Genomic DNA, 21827 nt, shown 5'->3' with positions numbered 1-21827 from the left:
TGAAAGCAGGCTTCCATAAAGGGCAGGAGGTGACTGTGCACTAGGGATGTGGAAGTTACTTGTGCAATAGGAAGCCAGAAGTATTGAAAGCACTAAAAGAAACAAGATTACTGTCTCTTCATTGCCAAGAAGCTGAAAATAAACTTGATTCAGACAAGTATCACCTTTCAGATGTGAAAAGGCCCCTATCCTAATTTCTTCACCTCAAAATCCCAGGTTAGCATTGCTAGCAGGTCAGGCCCATTATTCTAAAAGCAGTGTGGGGGAGGAAAAACCTGGGGACAAAAAAGAAAAAAAAGATTTTGTCTTTAAGAATGTTACTTGAAAATATACTTTCAATCCAGGAAAGCCAGTTGTGGTAATGTAAGACTGACAATATGGCTCTGAAATTAATTGGGAATTTAGAAGAATTGTTTTAGACAAGAAGGAATCAGAGAGGAGCAGTGAGGTTCATTAGCTTCCTACCCCTACAGTATGATCCACCATGATCAAAGTTTTGCTTTGCTGTATGGAGTATGAGAAAGACCTTGTGATAACCTGATGTCAGAGGGATTGAGTCGGAAAGGGCACACACAGGGCTCTTGAGAACAACTATTTTAACCATGTTCAACAGTGAGTTTGTTCACAGATATGACATCATTGCAAATGCCTAACAGCATCCAGAAAGCCAGAGTACATTGGTGCCTTCAGCAAAGGAAATGAACAAAACCAGTTCTACCCTCAGAGAATTAACCCGTATGTTACACTTTGAACACAGCAGAGATGCTTTGTAATAAATAAGATACCCAGAATTAGAATGGACATGAAACAGAATCAGAATAAGGTGATGTTACATTGACTGAAAACTCTTTGTAAAAAGGGGAAACTGAAGTAGAACATCTCAACTTTTACCAAATGTATGTCCTTAAAATGTGGAATTTGTCACCAGAAGTGGCCAGCAGTTTATAAAAATTCTCATAACAAAGGATTAGACAGCTTTGTGGAGGAGCTCTGTCTCTGACTGACTGTCAACCATGATTGTTGAGAAACAGTACATAACTCTGGAATTTCCTGATCTGTTGTTAAGAAAGCCTGAGAGAATGCACCAGAGAAAGACTTTATTCAGTTTCTTGCACTTCCTTCTCAAGTATATTTCGCCTTTGAAAGTGGTGGTTTGGCTATACCCAAAGCAGCAGTTCAGGTGATGTATTTAACTCCAGCTTGGTATGTTGTTCTCCTTTATACAGGTCCTCAGAAAAGGGCTGTATGCACCAAGAACAGAATGCTTCTGAGGAAAAAAGGTTTGCATGTGTACCCAGCTACTTATCCTGGTGCTAGGAAAGGAAGAAAGTATTCTGTATCTCTTACAGGTATTTTCATTCTTAGAGAAGCCAAGTCATCTTCTGAGTGAAAAATATCTAACAGCTTCAGCAAGTCTTTTTCTTTTTGGCAAATACAGATAGTTTTAGTATTTAAGTTTTGAATATCTATTGATTTCAGCTATAATGGAGTTTAGTCTTTTCCTACATACTATGTGTATGAATATGTTTTAGACAGAAGACTTAAAAGCTGCTATTAAGTAAAAGTTCACATTGTAAAGTAACATTTACATGTATTTTCCAGGATAAGTTGTAAGAGAGGATATGTCTTAAAGCTGGAAATGTCAAGAAATGCTAAACAGTATTGATTTTTGTCCCCATGTGAACAGAAGTACCTAGAAATTTCTGCAGCTAACAGCTGGTGGGGATTGGCAGTTGCTGCTGTAACTGTGCTTGCTACTTCAATCACTAATTTTGAAACAACTGTGCCTATAAAGAGGCAGGCATATACTATGCCTGGTTATTTTAATTCAGTTGTGCAGGATAGGCATTCGGTCACAAAATTAGCTTCTGATTTCCTTTTTGATGGACAAGGAAGATTCTTCCAATTTGTGGTAACTTCCCATTAAGAAATTGTGTCATAGAAGCATCAAATGTTCTGGACTGGAAGGGACCTCCAAAGGTCATCCAGTCTGACCTCTCCATAGTCAGTAGGGACTCCTCCAACTAGACCAGGCCACCCAGGGCCTCCTCGAGCCTCACCTTGAATATCTCCAGGGAAGGGGCTTCAACCACCTTTCTGGGCAACCTGCTCTAGTGTTCCACCACCCTCATAGTGAAGAACTTGTTCCTAACATCCAATCTAAATCTGCTCCTCTCCAGCTTAAATGTGTTGCCCCTTGTCCTGTCACTGTAGGCCTTTGTAAACAGCCTCTCTCCATCCTTCTTGTTGGCCCCCTTCAGGTACTGGCAGGCTACTGTTAGGTCTCCCCAGAGCGTCCTCTTCCCCAAGCTGAACAACCCCAGCTCCCTCAGCCTGTCCTCATAGCAGTTTTTGCAGTATTGGCCCAGTTAAAGAGTACGTATTTGCTTTGCTACACCAGTTTTGGACTAGAAATTCTGGAAGAGCAAGCAGTTGTTCAGTTTTGTACAGCTCTTGAAAGATTTCTGGAGGCCAGGTTTTCTGTATGTGTACATTTTTAGCACCATGTTTTGTACAGCTGCACTGTTGTAATTCTGTGGTTTAGACTGCAGCTGGATGCCATAAAGATCTAGTAGGAGAGAGATAAAAAAAAAAAAAAAAGAAATCATCTTCCATCATGATGTCTTCTATTGTGGGCAGAAAAATATCCTAACTAAATATTTCCCACAATCTGGCCTGGAAAATTCAACCTCTCCTAATCTCTTTTTTTCCTACCATTTTCAAAACATCCCAAATCTACCCCAGCCAGCTGGGCCTACAGCTTCCTGCCAGCACAGCCAGGTTCCCCACAGGGTACCCACATAGGCGTCTCAGGAGAACAGAGCAAAGGAGTTAAAACTCTTTTGGCAGTTTCAGACCATTTTGATATCACAGGCACACAATTGCTGTTAAACTAGCCTGTCTTTCTTCAGACAAGATACAGTCCTTTGAGATTTTTAGTCACTTTGCATCTAAATTAATCAGTTGGGGTTTTGGTTTGGTTTGTTTTTTTAAAAACTAGTAAATATTTGTCCGATTTGGTCCTTTTTGTTGAGTAAAGACTAAGGGTGGTTATTGTTATCCTAGGAACCTTAATGCTGGAAGCCATCTTGTTTCCTTTTTTCAGCCTGATTTCTCTGAAGACCAGAATCTGTCCTTAGGCTAACTGACAAGACCACAACACTTCAGTTTGTTGTCATCTCTCTATGCCTTTGTGTAGACATAATCTGCATAGGTATAATATGGTGGTGCAATGTTATTTTTTTGTGACCTGGATGTCAGTATCTAGACTTCCCTTGGTGTTCTAGCCAGAAAAGGAAGATGTTTCTTGGAGCAGCTCTTAGCTGGCCTTTGGAACTGCATCAGACAACAACTCAACAAAACAAAACCCCACCAAATTACAAACTCTTCGGCAGCTGCATCACTCATGGTATTATTCAGAGAGGTACTGTGAGTTTTGTGGCCTGAGACATACTCATCATACCTATTTGCAAGGCATGAATATTGTCCAGAATTGTTTTAATTTGCAATTTCACTTTGGGTAGCTTACTAAACTTTTTCAGCTAAGATGAAAACTAGCTATATGTTTATTTAGCTTTCGTGATGTACAGACTGAATTACTAGGAGGTCTGGGAATTGTGTGGGAATGAGTGTGGCCTTTTAATCTCCCGTTTCCCGTTATCTTTGCTGATGAGTCAGATTGGCCTCTCCCACTATTATGTTAGAAACTTTACTGTCATCGGTCTTATCTTGCTATTTTTAATTCCTTCTCTAGGGCCCAACTCACAAACACTTTTTGAAAGAATTATTATTCCTTCCAAAAGAGAGTTTCTTTCCAGGGCAAAGAGTGAAATGTGATCTGTGCTGACAGACATTTGTGTATTAGACTAGCCAAACTACAGATTTTTCTTTGACCTGCAAGCTGTAATGCCAGGACTGTCTCTTTTTTAATTTCCTTTTTTATTTATTTCCAGCCTAACTAGAGAGCTGATGCTAGAAAGTGCTTTCTGTTTCTAAACTGGCGGGTTTTTGCCTTTCAAGTAACCATGAGGCTTGAAGTTTGCTGCTGTTGGTCCTTTTAAATAGGAACACCAAAATGGACACTGCGACTGCAGAGTCTGTATTCTATCAGTTTAGGTTGTCAAATTGATTGCATACTGCCATAAGCACATGGTTGAACATAGTTCAGTGTTGCATTGTTGTTGTTTATCACGTCATTAACCATAAGTGTTATGCAAGGTTTAAGGAAACTGGTCCAAAAAATGGGATCAGTAAAGTATTATTACCCCTGAAACTATCTGTAAGCTTTTCCTGTAAAGTTCTTCCCCACAAAAAGTTTAACCATAATGTAAATCCATGTTCAGATTAACCTAGCAATCCTATGATTCTAGGAGTAATCTTGCACATGATAGTAGTGATGCCAGTGCATGCACTGCTGCAATTCACGTAGTTTTACTTCCCCAGTTATAGGTCTCTGTGTGCTTTACAATGCATAGGCACCAAACGAGTTCTCAGACACAGTAGTGTGTGTGAAAGAACAGATACAGTAGAGTGTCTTAGTGATCATTATATTCAGTTATCGTTATATTCAATAATCGTTATATTCAATAGGAACAATCCAGAGAAATGTGGTACTTTATTGTTTAATTAATACTGCATAACTGAGGCACTATTACATTTGTCTCTTTGTCTGTCTAGGGTTATTTGGCATTACCTCATTTTAGAGTCATAGCTTCTGATGGTATCAGCTTCTGTCAACAGAGCTGGCTGAAGGAATAAAAGTCCTGTGAGTACAGAACAGGTATTGTGTTTTTTTTAAGAGATCCAGTGATTATAGCAGTGGCTTGAGTTATCAGGCTATTTTTAACCTGCCTTGCTACAAACTTTTGATATGTCTTGTATAATCAGAGTGGCTCAGTTCCCTTTGCTAAAATGAAGCTAATAACACTTCCTAATTTCACTCAGTGTAGATAGAAGAAATATAGTGAGTACTGTGATCCTTAAAAAGCATGAGTGTGAGGACAATGCAGACACTAAAAACCAAAATACTTTACCTAGGAACAAGATGTTTCCTTGGAAAGCCAAAGATAGATGACAACATGAGTTCTCCATTACTAATTTTATAGACAATCTTTTCACTAGTAAGTACTGTTACTGAGTGTATTTCAGTGTTCCCACAAACAATTAACAGCAAAAATGTAGTGTTAGTGGTGAAAAGGGCCTTGTTTTACAAAGCTTTTTATAAAAAAACAGTTTTGGTCAATTACATTCAGCAGTCACAGTATTTAACAAACACTCTTGTGTAGTTAGGCCATAATGAAATATGATTTATTTTCATTGACTGCAATGATTAAACTTTTCTTTAATGTTGATCAAGATTGATAGCTTCCTTAAGACTAACCGAACACCACCAACCTTCACAACCCTAGAATACCAGAAATAAAATCATAGCCTTGTTCACAAAGCAGTGTTTGGGGGGTTTGGGCAGAGTAAGAAAGTATTTTTATTTTTTTATTTTCAGGGTTTTTTTCTCTTTTAGCAGTTCATGTGAGTTTGTGTTGTGTACACAGAAGCTAGGTGTAGAAGAGAAGATCAGTTTGGATAGTACTCTTTTGTCCTGCTATGGCTTGTTAAAGCATTAAAGAAGCAGCAGTAAAATACTAATTTCTTTTTTGCTAACAGTTTTCTCACAGCTTCTCAATAAGGAAATATAGGCACTGAGGCCTGCATGGAGGGATAGCAAGGGGTTATAATCTCTTTGATATGTTTATATGATCTACTAAAATACCTAAGTAGTATCAAGCTTTTTGGATGGATCTCTCTATTCCTATCCCATACACCTTTTCCCCACTTCAGATCTGTATTAAAAAGAGCTCTGGAAGAACCAAGTAATTTTTGTTAACAGAGATAAATCTAGGCCAGATTTTGGAAATGTGATATTTAGCCTTTGCTAATAGCCATTGTTTTGGTTAAATTAGGATGTGATATCCTGCTGTTACTCAGTTTCCGTAGTTTCAGACTGTCAGAGTTCTTACACAAATTGAATACACTCATCTTCTGGCTATTCCTGACACGTTCTAACAGCTGTTGAAAGACAGGTTGTTAGCCTTAAATCTTTTCACTTGGCACTCTCACAGGAGGATGTCTCATTGTTCTATCCACACCCCCCCCCCCCCCCCCCAGTTGGATCCCTGGAGAGAACTTTATCTTGTTTAGGAAGTTAGTATGTAGATCTGGCACCAGTGAGCACAGGAGTAGCACAGCGCATCTTCTGCTGTGCAATTATAATTATTACTTTTAAAGTAATACTTCAAGTATTGTATTGAGCTAGAGTTTCAGAAACCTAATTTTAGTGAGCACATAATGCTTAGGGTTGACTGTTTTTTGCCATAATGTCAACTGATTTCGTTTGCCTCAGTTCCGTTGCTCCACTGAGTATAAATTTTCTCAAAACCCTTTGAAATTTGAATGAGCTGATATTTATGATTTTAAATCTTTGTTTCAAATAAAGGTGTTTTTTCAAGTAATGTTGTTTCTCCAGCCTCCAAGGAAAAGGTGGCATCGGGTGTAGCATGATGTCTTCAAGCAGAGGACTTAGTATCTTGAGTATTGTGTCCTCAGTGTACAAGCAGTTCAGAGCTCTCTCTGAGGGCAGCTTTTCAGCAACAGAGACACACTTATCCCATGTCTAGAAATCTGCCCCATTTACAATATGTACCTGGAAGAATAAAAATGAAGAGTTTATTTTAGTATGCAACTGTATGCTGTATATAATATATGTATAATTATAACAACGTAGTTACCAGACACCTTTCTTTACTTACAACGCTGTTTAAAACTTCCAGCTCATTTTGGAGGGTCCTCTGAACCTTAGTAGAATAGCTGAAAGGAATTGGAATAAGGAAAATTCCTCCTTTGCAGTATTTGTATAGACACGTAGTACATAGACATGAATCTGAGGGCTTTACTGGAATAGATAAATCCTCTTGCCATTTCATGCAGAGAGAAATTTTCTAGATGCTTTTGAAGGAAAGACCAATAAAATGGGCAAGGTTAGGACCTAGTGCTATTGCAATGTATCTGAGCTCAGTTGTTCCAAGTATTCTTAAGTCCTCTAGGTACTACATGTGCAAGTGTATATTTGCCCTGTATTTCTTCTTCATGTCCTGTAGGTACACCAGTATTTGCTCAGGTTTCTTTGGTGTCTTTCATCCTGCCTGATAGTGCTTTTACTGTGTACTTTACAGGCTCTCTCTACCTCCAGGATTTCATTCAACTTTTCACAGGCCTTTACCTTTTGCTCACCTTTCCTGTCAGAAATGTGATGGGGTTTCGTTCTTGGAAGAGATTTTTAATTCAGTCATTGTGTCTTCTGTTAGTGGAAACTGCTTCTTCCTTATCAGCAAATGCTTGAAGCCACTGATGTTAGGATCTTGGGCTTGTAATGAAATGAGGTTGCTGCTGTGCAGAGGGGGAGGAAGGGAGAAGTGGAAAATTCTTCTCAGTGTCTCCCTTGGAAAGACAGCCCTCTCATAAAGAGAAGCCTTTATGATGATGGATGGGGACCAGTGGGGGTGTCAGGAGGGAGTTGAAGGCAACAGGAGTTATTCTCTAATTACTCTTTCCTGACAAGGCAGGGTGACTGACACGTAGGGCTGTGCTTCAGACTACTGCTTCTTGCTCACTGCTCATTATGGGTGCAGCAGCGTCCCTCTTGGACTTGGGCTGCTCTAGGGTTATCATTTCCTGAGACAGTGTCATGAAGTGTCACCTCCCATTGTGGCAAAGACAAGTTGACTGCTTTTATTTTATGTGGGGTTATTTTTTCCTTGCATTTTTTGTTGTTTGCTTTGCCTTTTTTTTTTTCCCAAGTAGTTCGGAAGAAAACAGTCACTGAAAAGTCAAGCAGCCCAAATACCTGTGCTGCACATTAAAATTGTGCAATAAACCATCAGAGTAGCAAGTAAGCTGAACATACTGGTACTAGAAATTTATTATAACCAGCCTAAAGATACCCTGTGTTTCTAGTGGCCATCTGGTGAATCCCAAAAGAAAACCAGAACCTCATCCTCCCTTTGCTTTCCACTTTATTCAAGCTTCCCATTTTGTCTCATCTCTGCGATACCTCTCCATGAGAATCCAGATCTGGGTGAATCCTCTCAAGCTTGCTGTAGGGCAGACCTCGCATGCTCGGCAACCTTGCTAACAATTTTATGTATTTAAGGCTGAATAAATACTGCTGTGGCAGACTGCTCACCAAGATGCTGTGTTACAAAATGGGATTTTACTGTTTTGGCAGATAGAAATTTTGCTGATTACAGAGCCCTAAAAGATTTTTACCTTTAGGTCTTGTGCAAATACAAATAGGTGTGCAGACTGAGTACTCATGATTTTTATACCTTACCTGCATAGATGTGTGTGTGTCCAAGTGCAGAAGGAAGTCCCTAAAAATGAGGTGAAGTTAGTCTGAGAAAGTGGGGAGAGGTATTAGTCCTTTAGATTGCAGCCCTTTAACAAATTTGTTTGTTTGAAGAGTTTATAAGGAACTGAGGCCTGAACCCAGAGTAAGTGCAGGAACTGCAGCTTAAGTCCCTTGTTAAACAGAGGCTGTAAGAGGTAAGAAGTTACGAACTTTTCAGAACTATTGTTAACTTCACTCAGAAGCCTAGAAGATAGCTGCAAAACCACCACAGGGGGATAATAGACTGCTAAGAAGCTCTTCTCTACAAGTAAGACTTTTAAGGTGTACCCTCCTTGACCCTTTGTCACTAGCACAAGACCCTTACTTCTTTCTGTGATCTTCAGTTACTGTTGTGGTTGAAGCAATAAAAGTATTTAATAGTTTCATTACAGAACGTGCCCAACAATTTCTCAGATTTGGTTTGGTGGTTTCAGGATTTGGTATTTTTCTTAGAACTGGAAGCATGTATTGAGACAAGAAAATTATGCTGGAGAAGCCCCTAAGTGTTATATGCTACACAGTTTTTAAGGGTGGTTGGTCACCTGTAGCAAGCAGTGATGGGTCACCAATTTGAATGTGAAGCTGAGCACAGAGTTAAAATTATAGCAGGAGGGACTGGAAGTTTTGTCTCAATGTGAGGGAAGGTCGAAGTATGTTTTATTCTCTGTGTAAATTCACATCTGAAAGTTGACTCAATCAGACTGGCCCAGGGATCAGGAAGTAATGGTTCCCAGGCTCTTACACTGAGCTATGCTTAATCCCGTACTTGCTTGAGGTGCACTGTAAATTTTTGCCATTACTGAGGTAGGGAGCAGACAGAAAGGACTGAATACTTGCCCCAGCCTGCTGGTGAGTATAACTGCATGTTTAGTCCCTTGTTCTGCTACATTAAGGGTTAGGAAAATCTTCCCTGTCCACCTGTTCACTTGCTGTAATATCATGTTGTCCTCTTGCAAAGCCTCACCTGTTCATGTGTGTAACAGTTTGATAGACTCTTACAGCATTGGGTTCTTGCACTTTTGTGCAGAAACATATAAGACTTCTGTCTGTGCTACTAAGTATGAACTAAGGTGTGTAAAGGTTATTTCCTGCAAGAAAAACTGCTTCTTGTAAGGCAGCCAATTTTCAGAAGTCTTCAGTTACTTACACAAAGGACTTAACCAAAATCTGAACCCTTTAAGTGTGTAAATAGGACCCATGTTCCTGGAAGTCTGAACTCCACATTTGCTGCTAAACAATTAAAAATCTGGTCTTGATCTTAGAAAATTTGTTCTCCCGAGGATCTGGGTTTATATAGTCTGGTAAGTGGTTCAGTGGGAAATATTGGCAGAGCCACCCCTCTAGTGTTAATTGTTAACCTGCTCTGTAGACCACCCATTCTGCCTGTGCAACAGAACAAGCCTAAATGGGGCATTCTTTGCCAAGATTCATCCTCACTGGTTTCTTTTAGATGATTAAAAAAAAAAATGCTTTCTGCATGTTTTCCCCATGAAATCTTAAGCTGATGACAAAAATCTTCTTGAAGTCTCTGCTAGCCCTGATGCAGATTTCATTTTTAGGAGCGTGCTTTTTTATAAGAAACCTTAGGAATCTGAAGTATTAGCAGCTGCACTGTTTTACTGAACCAGTGAAATACTTGCACAGATGATCAGAGGCACTGTCAGAGTGAAGATAATGTCACAATTCCTAGCTTTAGGTTAGGTGTAAGCTTAAATACTTGAAATATTTTATTCTGATCAGGCTAGAAACTATTAGCAAATCATCAAGCTTTTCCTAAATCCACTCAAAGACCTGAGGGTTCTCTGCTGTGTTGTTGTTTTGTTTTGTTAAAATTAAAAATACAGAAAGCCTTAATCAGGCTAAAGAACAACAGTCATAATAGTAACGATGGTACTTTGAGGGAAAGAGGAGGAGGTAGGAAAAAATGAAAGAGAGAAAGACCACCCACCAAAGATGTGTTGAAGGGATGTAAACAGCTTTGAGAGTATGCACACAGCTCCTGGAGCTGCTCATGTTCAAGTAATACATTCCACTTGTGAGCAGTTAACTCTGAGAAAGGAGGAGCCTTCCTTGGCTGTAGTTGTTGAGTTGCAGCCTATAATTAGGTAATGTTTTTTTTTTTAGGGGCCTGCTCTATGGGTGGTACTGCTTGTGCAGAGACAGCCCTTACTCATGGATTCAGCAGTGGCATATCCTCCAAAGAGAAAATTTATCTCATTGACGCTTGGTGAGGAGATGATATGTAGCCAGAATACTCCCCATGTGCACAGCATGGCCTTCATCACACAATACAATTTGTAATTGCTGATTACTTTTTGGCTGACGTTGAAAGCCTGCCTGTCAATCTCTACCTAGAGTGAAAACAGTAAGTAATCATCCTCCCCTCACCTCCAGTCTAGCTGAGTGTGAGCTTCACAGAAGTAGCAGTCAGTTACTTGTAAGTGAGGCTCATAACCCTTGGTCATATACAGCTCTTCAAAACTATAAAATAAATGCCTGAAGAATCCTACTGTGTGAATGCACTTACTGCATTTCAGAAGTGTTTTTTCTTTTATACTTTTACCACCTATTCAAGTGGCTGGGTTGTGGTTTTCTGGTTTTTCTCTGTTGATTGCTTGGGTTTTTTCATGATCACCACAGAGCTTGGGAAACTGTGGGATTTCTCATACATTCAGTACAAGGTTGCTCTTGATTGCAGTCAAGCAGTAGCAATTATCCAAGCACTTTTTGGAATATTTATAAGACAGTATTTGGGCCAAAAGCCATTTTTTGTTGTAGCTTTTGAAAGTGAAGTATTAAGGAAGTTGAAATTATGTTGTTTTCATCAAGGTGATTAAAAGCCTGGAAAGGTCATGAGAGTGAAAGCAAACGAGTATGCATAAGACAGAGGTAGTGAGTGTAATAGATGTCTTTTTCCTTTCAATTTTAAATATTTCTCAGTTGTCCTTCCTCTCTGATGAAATTGTTTTCAGTGCAGCGCATGAATGGGAGAGCCATCAAGGGCTTATTGGCACTTCATGAAAGGAATCCCCAGGCTGCTATGGTGGTGGAATACTTCTGTCCTCTTCCAAGCCAAATGAACAAAGCTGGTGCTCAAGTGGGCATCTCTGCACACACTGCACGGGTATGCTGGGCAAAATCCTGTGCAGTCTTAGTAAAAGTGGAAGGCAGCCTTGATTTTCACAGAGAAGAACAGGACTTTAGGAAGGGTTTTCCAAAGGGGGCAAGTCTAGCAAACTAGATTGCCTAGTCATGAGGGTTGTGGTTAGTTTGGCTTGTACAGTTGATTCCCGGGTTGCTGACACATGTGAAACACCAGAGCTGTGAATGGAGAGAGCCTGGGTGATGCTGACAGATTGGCTGTGCAGATTGGCTTGTGGCAAGATTTGGTTTTGCTGAAGGCTGGAATTTGTGTGTGTGCTGTATACAGCAGCATTTCTGTTTTGATTAGTGCTTGGGAAGCTCTTCGTGCTTGCAGGCTGCCTTTTTAAGGTATGATGATTTATAATGTTAGCTGTGGGGATCATCTGAAATACAAAGTTTTTCTCTGGGGAAATCTAAGATAGCAAAGTAAATTTATGCTTTCTGTACAGATGAATTATACAAAATTATGCTTATTTAAAAGGAATGTTTTACTGTGGCTTAATTCAAAAGATCCAGAGTCTTCAGCATCCAGGTGGGCCTCTTGAGATATAAGTAGGGCTGGAGAATATTGCCAGTGCAGGTGGAAGTTGCAGTAAGGTATTACTGAAAGAGTTTCAACTTCAGACCCATTTAGAAGGGAAAGAAGAGCTATAGGAAACTTGGAAGACCTGCAAAGTCAAATAAAATGTTTGTGTGGGCATTCAAAATATACTGTCAGCACAGAAAGGTTTGGTTTTGTTTTTTTTTTTTCCATTATTAAAAAGTGTAGAATTGTTCTTCCTTCAGTATTCAGAGTAGTTGCAGCAAACAGACAAGTCCCTGTAGTCTTAACTGCAGAAAACATATGGGAGCAGCTTAATATGTACAGAGAACAAAGGGATTAATGTTGAGTGTTGCTGAACAAATTTGTTGTTCAGAAACTCTCAACTGAGTGCAAGTCTGGAATGCATCCGTTCTCCCAGTATTGCGGTAGTGTAATTATTTGCTTAAGAAGTATCCCCATGTTTACTGCCTGTGCTGAAGCTGATGTTTGTTTTGCAGAGACCCCCAGGTAGCTCTGGCTTCTTTGTGAAGCCTCAGGCACAGTCACACGTGCATGAGGTGCACTTCTCATTGAGTGAGCCAACAGCTCGGTTCTGGGAAGGCATTCCAAGTGTGATGCGCAGAACACTTCATGGGAAAGCAAAGATCATCAGATACACACTTGTGTCTTGTGGACAAGTGTGCTGTAACACAAGCATGACATATGGATATCCTGAGGAGTAAGCAGTTTAATTGACAAAACACAACAGGTTCTCTTTCCCAATTTCTTTGCCTACCTTTTTGCAAGCATTGTCTCTTTCTGTTGTTTACCAGATGTATGGCTGGTGGCAGCATTGTGTTGTTTTGTCGTGCCGGAGGGTTTTGGGATTAGCCGGCTTTCACACCTGACTGTTTCCCTTACTATCGATGGGATTTGTGTACAACTGTTGAGCAGGACTTCAGTATCTTCCAGCAGCAGTGCATTCAGCTTGGAGCTGAAAGGCAGGAAGCTGAGTAGAAAGCTGGAGGGTGCAAGTCGCCAGTTTTCCTCTACAGCACAGATTCTGTTTCGTGTCACTTATTGTCTCTGCTCTCTTTGCTTTTGCCATCTCTAAGGATCATAACTGTTGCTCTCGCTCAGCCTGTGATCAGACCTGATGATTTCTTTACAATTAAAATCTTCTGACAATGCAGCAAGTTTAATAGTAAGTAGCAGCAAAAAAATGATTACAGTGGAAAAAGTCTGATAGCCCTAGTCAGTGAAGATTATTGTGCATTTTTATCTGAGAACCAGCCTGGTCACTGTCTCATCTATGCAAATATGTCTGTCAAGAGCAGTGTAGATTTGGAGCTAGAAGGAGAAAAGTAAAAGGAAGAAACAATTCAGATTGTTTGGTTTTGTTGGGGTTTTTTCTGGATTTGTCTCATTCCATGTCTTTCTTACTAGAATTCATGGTGAGTAAAAAAAACCTCTCAATTAAAACAGAAACTAGTTGAATCTGATCTGCCCCTGAAGGAACACTGAGGTGAGATGCTGAAGCTGATTGTTTTGGCCAGAAACTTCCATACTGAACTACAAGAGGAAACTTGATTACTTGCTCCAGTGTCTTACTTGTCAGTCTTTTGTGCTCTTGACTGTGCTGATAGTAGTCTGTTTGTTCTGCATGACTTTTGTACCTTGTTAGGACTTGAGTTTCTGTCATTGTTTTGCTACACTGCTGCTCCTGCAGTGAATTCTGCTGTTATCTCCTTTTATTTGTTTCCTTGTATTGTTATTTTTGCAACTTCTGAGTGCATGCAACTGTGACATTTCCTGAATGCATTTCAGGGACTGTATTTCAGTGCAAGTCAAGGAGATGATATGATAGTTTGTCACTTGATACTATGATTTTGGCAGAGCTATCTGAGCATGAAGCTCTGAGAGCCTGGTCCTTAAAGAGTGGGCCTTCAAGTTTCTTCACGTGCTATGAAGTGCTGTTTGTGTGAGCTGTGAGGATCCTATTTCTCAAGCTGTGCTGAGCTGGAGGGTGATATGCTTCACTGCCATTTCTTTTAACCACCAGTGAGACAACATAAACACATGGATACAAAACTGGGGAGAGTGGAAGTTTATTCCTGCCTGTGCCGTTGAGCTGAGGCTGCTCAATTAACTTTATTAAAGCTTTGTTCTTTTTCCTGTGCATGCCTGGTTTGACGGACTCTTCAGAGCATGTGCTGTTTAGAACACAGATGTGTTTTCCTCCATGCTTACATGAGGTCCAGCTGGTACTGCTTTTCTGGATGCTATTGTAGTCCAAATTATTAATATATTACTATTTCATGGTATTTAATACCAATATTTGAAAAGCTTTCAGTGACTTATTTTTTCTGGTATAAACCTGTACACAATATCTGCAGCAAATGAAAGCTATGAGTACTGTCTACCTTAGTACTGCATCAGTATCATGGTTCTTATGCAGAGAAATGGAGTACTGCTAATTAAATCATCCTGTGGTTTGTGTGGGGATCCAGAACTAAACTTTAAAAATATAAACCTAGTAGCAGCCATTGTAGTGGTCACAATAGATCCTGTGTGTGTATATAGCAGCAGAAGTATTAGACCCCGTGTCTGAAGTCTGTTAGACAGTGTTTTGGTAATCTGAGAACATTGGAAGTTAGTTCCAAAATGCAATCACCTTTAAAAGAAGTTTAAGGATGAGAAGATGCTTCCCCTGAGCTGAGTAAATGCGTGAGGTGGACAGTTTGTTACTGTGTGCTACAGGCATTGTACAATCAAGAGGACTGATGGCTTGCATGTTGTATCAGTGGCAAGTCTGTGATGAGTTCATGTAGTCAAAGGACAGGGGCTGGGAAACTGTATAAGATGACTGACAGGCTTTTTAGTTGCTTTTTGTCTGTTTCAAAATATTTTTAATTAAATTAATTTCTTCTGAATGAGAGACTGCAGTGCTGCGCTGACAGCAGGATTCGGCAAGCAGCGGTGCTTGCTGCAAGCAAGTGGCAGCACTGTCAAGTGATGTTTGGGTGGGAGAGAGCTGGTGCTGACCACCTGATTTTCCAGACATGAAAACAATTAATTTATTCAGCTTTTGCCTTAATCAGGCACTGGGCTGGAAGCAAAATATAACTGTATTTCCTTTCCAATTGAACCAGTACTTTCTCATGGAAAAATACACCCACTCTGATTGTAACAAGCAGAGTTACAGTTAAGGCAAAAGAGAGTTCAGTTTGGCTGAGAGGCAGGATGCAGTGGTTTTGATAAAATGGAGAGCTTTCCTGTGAGGCATCAAGTTACTCCATGCTAGAAAATGTCTTGGTTATTTTTTTGTTTTCGATGAAGATGGTCAAGAAGTGGAGCTCTAGCCAGCTGCTACACCACTGCTATGTCAGATCTGTGGATTTAGTTTCCAAGAAGAATTCTCTCTTGCTCCTTTGAAAGAGACTTGTTTTCTGTTTTGTTATGTTCTTTTGTGAAGGGACTTCTACAACGTGACAGCTTTTCATCATTTATGAAATGTTTTTATGTAGGGTTTCACTTCCTGGGAAATGTTTTTTGGGGAAAAGCCTTCATCAGTTGCAACAGAATGAGAGAAAATGCATCTCTCTCTAAATTGAAAAATAAAGTGGACGCTCAAGGCCACAAACTCAGGGAGAAGATCTCTCAAAACTGAAAACTGGTTTCTATTTTGCCAGACACCTACAGTCAGAAGAGTGCCAAGTACATACACTGCACAGGGGGAAACGCTGTAACCTCCCCTGTGATGTTAGATTAGCAGCCTGATCCCTGCCATTGCATTGCCTTTGTCTGCTGGAGGAGTGCAATAACTGTCTGAGCAGAAGAATGGAAATTAATTTGTTTTGGATAAATTTATTTTGACACAGACGAGCTGTGTGATTCAGAGGGGGGAAATTGCAAGCATAATGCATTCAGGAATTAGAGTGAAGCAGTCAAAACTCAGAAGCTGGTGAAGGATATTTAGATGTCAGCATTCTGACAAGTCTCAATAGCATGTACTGTTGCTGAAAATGGAAACGGGCAAGTTTTTCCTTAACTGTCTCGAGGTTTGTTGGACACATTGAGGGCAGGACTCAGAGGTAACTAGATTTAATTAGTCTGTTTTAGCTTGTTAGTGCAGGCAGCAGTAACTGTAGTGACAGTGAAACTCTGCAAATTGACACAAACTCTACAAGAGTCCAGCCAAGATAAACTCACATCATCTTTTCGTGCATGTGTTGCTGTGTGTCCTCAGGTATGAATTTTCTGCTCTGGCCTTAACAGATTATTTCATTATGAACTTAATTGAGTAACCAAGACGTTTAGAGGAATATGTAGAATTCTGAATTATAAACGATTTCCAGAAGGATGTTTCAGCTTTTTACCATTAGGATATACAGTAGCTAGATTTCATCAAAATGCCATCACAGTGTATCAGGGCACATGTTAATTCCAGGCCAACCACTATGGAAACTATGAAAAATGTATGGATTCCTTTGGAGAAAATATTAACTCTTCTAAGTGGCCAAGAGTTTCACTGGCAAAGTGGTAACAAAAATACTGGTAAGGTGGTTGTTAAATCAATTCTTAAAGGAGAAAAAAGTGATGCTTGGGTAGGGTGTTCTAAGGGAGAAAATTGTTAAAAATTATCTGCTTCTGGTTTGGGATGGAGGGAGGTGTTTCTCTTTCCCCCAACTCCTGCCTTCTCAGTTGCTGGTGTGACAGCTCTTGTTCTGCTGAAGCTCTGCTCATGGCAATTCCTGTAAGAAATACAGTTTTCTTTTTCCTAGTGTTGTAAATCAAGGTGTCTTAGATTTGCAGAGGATCACTTCAGTATCAGAGAAGAGTGAGATCAGTAAAATCCAGGCTTGCATCCTGAAGCCTGACAAAATTTAGCATACCAGATGTTGATTGTCATGTTTCCCTAGGCATTACATAGCAAGCTTGAGGTGCGTAAGAGAGGTCCCACTAGGCCCTGAGTGAGGAAAGTATTTATCCTGCACACTGGATGTCCCTGCTCACTGCAGGGAGGGATGTCCCTGCTTACTTTGGAGGTCCCTTCCAACTCTAACTGTTCTATGATTAGCCTTGGCAGGACCTGAAATGAAACTCTTGCAGTGAGGAGACAATTTTATAATGCACAATGAAGAGAAAAATTACTTAAGTGCTGCCAGTAGGCTCTGCTGAATTCATCTTAGGCAAATTTCGTTTGGGTGATTGCACTGTACCACTGTCCAGGAGGGGATTGCAACAATTAAGCCACTTTTTGTAGAACATTCAATCTCTGGAAAGAATCTGTTCATCTAGAAAATATCCTGAAGAGGAGATGCAAAGACTGTTTCAAGGGTTTTGTTTAAGCAAATGATGTAATAGGTGTTCCTGAGAAGACATCTCCCTGTTTGTGCAGCATCTAGTGTAAGATCTCTCATGGGTCACTATGGCATGGAATAAAAGCTTATTGATTACTGTAGCATCACCTACTTGCACGCTATTGGCTTTGCTTTTACAGTGGCACAGGATTTTCTCCATCAGTTCTTTCAGTGTTTTCTAGTCTGAAAGCCCAATGGCTTTTCTCACACCACTTTGTGGCATCACTTCTGCATTGACACGGAGGTAGCATGAAACACACTCTGGCAGAAAACTTGGTGTTTGGCATTCAGAGTGTGCTGATGCTAACAGCTGGACAGCAGTGAGTTGTGTGATAGGAACAGCACTAATCCAGGGCTGCTGTCAGGCTTTGGCACAGCGTCAAAATTTGGCAGAACTGTCATGCAGGAAGCCTCAGTGCCTGTCTGCTCACTGCACGGTCTGTAACCTTCTGCAATTTTGTGCAGTAGGATATAGTTCACATTATGTTTTAAAATAGATGCCACCATGTAACTGTTCAGAGTTAGGGGAATTTCGGGGCATGGAATTTGCCTACTAAAGAGCCAAAATAACTGGTGATGGTGGCAGTTTATATGCCTTGCCTGGATGCTGTTTTTTGTCCTTTGTTTCTTCATCATTTTTGATTCTCTCTGGAGCAGTCCCTGCCTCTGGTCCCTTCCAAGCTGTGGGAAATAGTTGATCATGGCCTGAAAGGGGAGCAAGGGCTGTAACTGACTGGCTTGGCATTCAGCATTGGGTACATTTAAGCCCTCTGATATTTCAAGTTGCCCTAGAAACAGGTTTTAGTGGAGTGTTGTCTGTGCCATGAACAAAGCAGGCAGACAGCAGTGAACTTAGGGGCTCCAGTGCTCCACTGCTGAGCCCTGTCTGGGCATTTTGCTGGTCTTAGTAGTGCCAGCTGTGGGAATGTCTTCTGCCTGCAGTTACCATGCTGTCTGGTGCTCTGCAGCTGTCTGAAAAAGGAGGAGATTTCTGTGTGGCAAAGGAGTCCTGAGAGCAGCATCAAAACCAGCAAGGAGACTAAAGAGCTTGGTTAACCAGGGAAAACTAAACACCTGCAGGGCTGAAGTTTGGCCAGGTGAATTAGACACAACAAGAACAGTACAAAGATGTTTTGGGCGGTCTCCTAGGGGGAGGACTTTCAAATTAGTTGAAGCAAGAATTTTGGCTGAAAGTCAGGAGAAGTACTGCAGCGTGAGTTCTCCTGCCTCTGTTTACATCAGGTACCACCTGGAGGTGTGTGTCTCAGCTCAGAGCCTCTGTGTGCCAGGCACTGTGTGGGCATACACAGAGGTAGAGCCTGAATGCCTGCTGTGAATAGGGCGTCACCTGGGGCTTTCAAAGCACGCCAGGCAGGCAACAGAGCAGATGCTGTGTCGAAGGGAGCCTGCAGGAGAAGGGGGGATAGGCAGAATGAGCTGTTGGACTGTACAAACTCTGCTTTCTGTGACTTGGGGTTAGAGTGGGGTGGGTGTGTTGCACACTCCACATAGTATTTTTACCAATCTGACGTTCTGTTTCTTTGAACCCTTTTAAACTGTCAGGAGACCGAAGGCTTTTGTTATAAAAAGCAAAGCCTGACAAGCTGTGGAACATTCACACCTGTGACGTGGGGAAGAACCAGCACTAGGGAGGTTCTTCCTTCTTAGTATCTGCTGCTCAGCAGGGCCTGGGAAAGGATCTGGGAGGTCCTGCTTTCCCACCACTGACAGCCTTGGCAGCGCTTCTCAAGGAACCCTTGTTACATGTTTTGCTTGAAAGCACAAATAGGCATATATATATTTTTAATACTTAAATAGAGAGGTATTTTTAATATATCTGCTGTTCTTCCTATATAAATAAGGTGCAGTATTGGAATTAGCTGTCTGCTAGAAGCATATTCAGCTTGTCATCTGTTGTACTTTAATGCTGCTTGATCAGAGGGGAGTGAAAGTTGACTTTTTTTGTTTCCAATATCTGGAAGACCAAATAAAGAGTCTAGAAATTTAGATAAACCACTGGAATTATTGTAAGCAATATTGACTGGAGGGAAAAAATGCTTACTATTGTTTTCCTGGGATTTTGCTCTTATGTTGAATGAAATCTTTCCCTTTTCCCTTTTGAAACCAGCCAGAAGTTGCTGATAAATTTTGGGAGTTTTTTGTTTGACTGTATATTTGGTTGGTTGATGGTTTGTTTTTTTTTTCCTCACCCAGCAATTATTAGCATTCAGCTTTAGACAGCTCTGCTACCCATCACCTATTTTGTCCTTAAGTTTGATGTGGAAGAAGCACGGTAAGTTTTGTCTCTCTGACATACATGAAAACTAAATATTATTTCTGAGTAAATGCTGGAATTCACAGACTGGGAAAGCAGCTAACAGAAAACCATCACAGCACCACTTGAAGGAAAAACCTTTAGCACAGCTTTGTTGTCAGCTGAGTTTATGTAGGTGTACTTTGTTAGCATAGTGGTAACGCTAAGCTTAGTCCTGCCATCTCTGAAGTCAGTAGCTGATCTCCAGGAGGGAGGTGACACAGATGGGCTGTGCCAATGGGTGAAGCTCTGACCTGCATGTCTCTCTGTACCTTATTTTCAACACCTCTCTAGGACAGAATTTGGAGTCCTCAGAAGAGGGAGAAGAGCATTAACATGACATCTCTAAATCCCTTCTTACCAGTTGCTGGACTCATTGTTTGTCAGTGGGTTAGGTTTTCACTTGAAAGAGGCTTTTGGCTCAGTGCATTTGCAGTAGCAGGAGTGTGGCAAAGTGCAGCCCTGGGCCATGAGCCCTGGGCTACAGAGCTTGTCACATCTTGTGGCCTTATGTGTTACAGAGGGCAGCAGCAAGAGGGGGTTAGGGCAAGGACAGGTGGCTGCAGACTTGCTCTATCAGGTAGAAAACGTGGCAAGAGGCAATTTCTTCTTCATAAGGGCATGTTGCCACTGCGTCTTCTCTTGGCTCAGGCAGGAGAGAAGCTGATTTCACCCTTAGGAGATGGCCAGAAGATTGGAAAATGTAAAAAGATGGGAGAAAAGAAATGAGGTCAGGAGCTGGGAGTGAAAGGTTGATTACTTGGGAGTCCTCTCCCCAGGCACAGACCATGGGCAAGCAGAAATAAATTGTATGAATAGAAAATAGATGGGGTCTGACCTTGCTTACTGAGGAGTTGAACGAGGATTCAAACAATGAAATCAAGGGAAGGAGGAGATATGTGCCCTAATTTTAATCTTTGTTTATCTTTACAGAATCTTAGAAAAAAATGTTCTGAATGTTTTAAACCAGCGAACAAGTACAGAGGAGAGAGAACAGCCAACTGCTCTGCATCCCTGAACACTGTTTTAACAAGAGCTCCCCAAGACGATGAGGGTCTGCATCATCACTTGCTGTGGACTTCATGTCTTTATTAGAATGACCAGCAAAGTCACAAAGTCAATTTACCTGCCATCTCCTGAGATGAAGGGGACTGTGACTGCTGGAGTAGCTGTGGTAGGTGCCCTTTCTTTTTTTTTAAGTTACTGATGTTATTTTTTCAGGTATAGAAAGTATCATTATTACATGGATGGGCAACTTCACTTGGGTTTTGGTTCACTACTTTTGCTTGTCAAAACATTGGCAAGAGATAAAATTTTTTCTTTCCTTTTTTAGCATGTGAAGGGTCCAAGTTGCAATACTCAGACTCTGCACATTTCCAAGATGTAATGGAGCCTTAGAGAAGGAACTAAATGGTGGTTCCTTGCCAGGTCTGAGCTGCTGCCCAGGGAAAACAAGAGATAGAGGAAGGGTTACAGAAAGAAGAATTCAGTAATTTTTTTTTTTTTTGACAGCTGGCTAATCTTTCTGAATTTGGAAGGTCATAGTCACAAGGCATACATGGAGTAATAATAGCAATGTGTGTCTGCCAGAATGCCTCACTGCTTTATGGCTATTAGGAAAAATACCACAGGAATTAATATTTTAAAAATAGCTTGGTGTAGCAGGCTTCAGGAAAAAGTTCTGGCTTCTCAGTTCCTAAAGTTAAGGAAAAAAAGAAAAATACTGTTTGCTTAATGTTTATCTCAAGGAGTTAATTGGTCTCTTGTGCCAGAAAAAACAGTCTTTGGGTTCAGCAGGTCCTGAGGCAAAGAAACTTTATTATTGTTTGGGCAGGATCTGGCAAACACTGCCAGGTGCAGTGCTTCATACCTAGCATGAATCTTCCTGGTAAATGGTGGGGGCTAAACTTAAAAGTATGCAGCTGAGGATAAAGGCTTTGATAGCTGTTTTTCATCAGAGCAGCAACACAGAACTGGGAGATGGAGAGAAAAAAACCTGGAGTCCAGGAACAAACAGGAGGGTAAGAGAAAAAGTGCAGTTGG

The sequence above is a fragment of the Indicator indicator genome, chromosome 8 (assembly GCF_027791375.1).
Source record: "Indicator indicator isolate 239-I01 chromosome 8, UM_Iind_1.1, whole genome shotgun sequence".
NCBI classification, from domain to species: domain Eukaryota; kingdom Metazoa; phylum Chordata; class Aves; order Piciformes; family Indicatoridae; genus Indicator; species Indicator indicator.
This window is presented reverse-complemented; position numbering follows the sequence as displayed.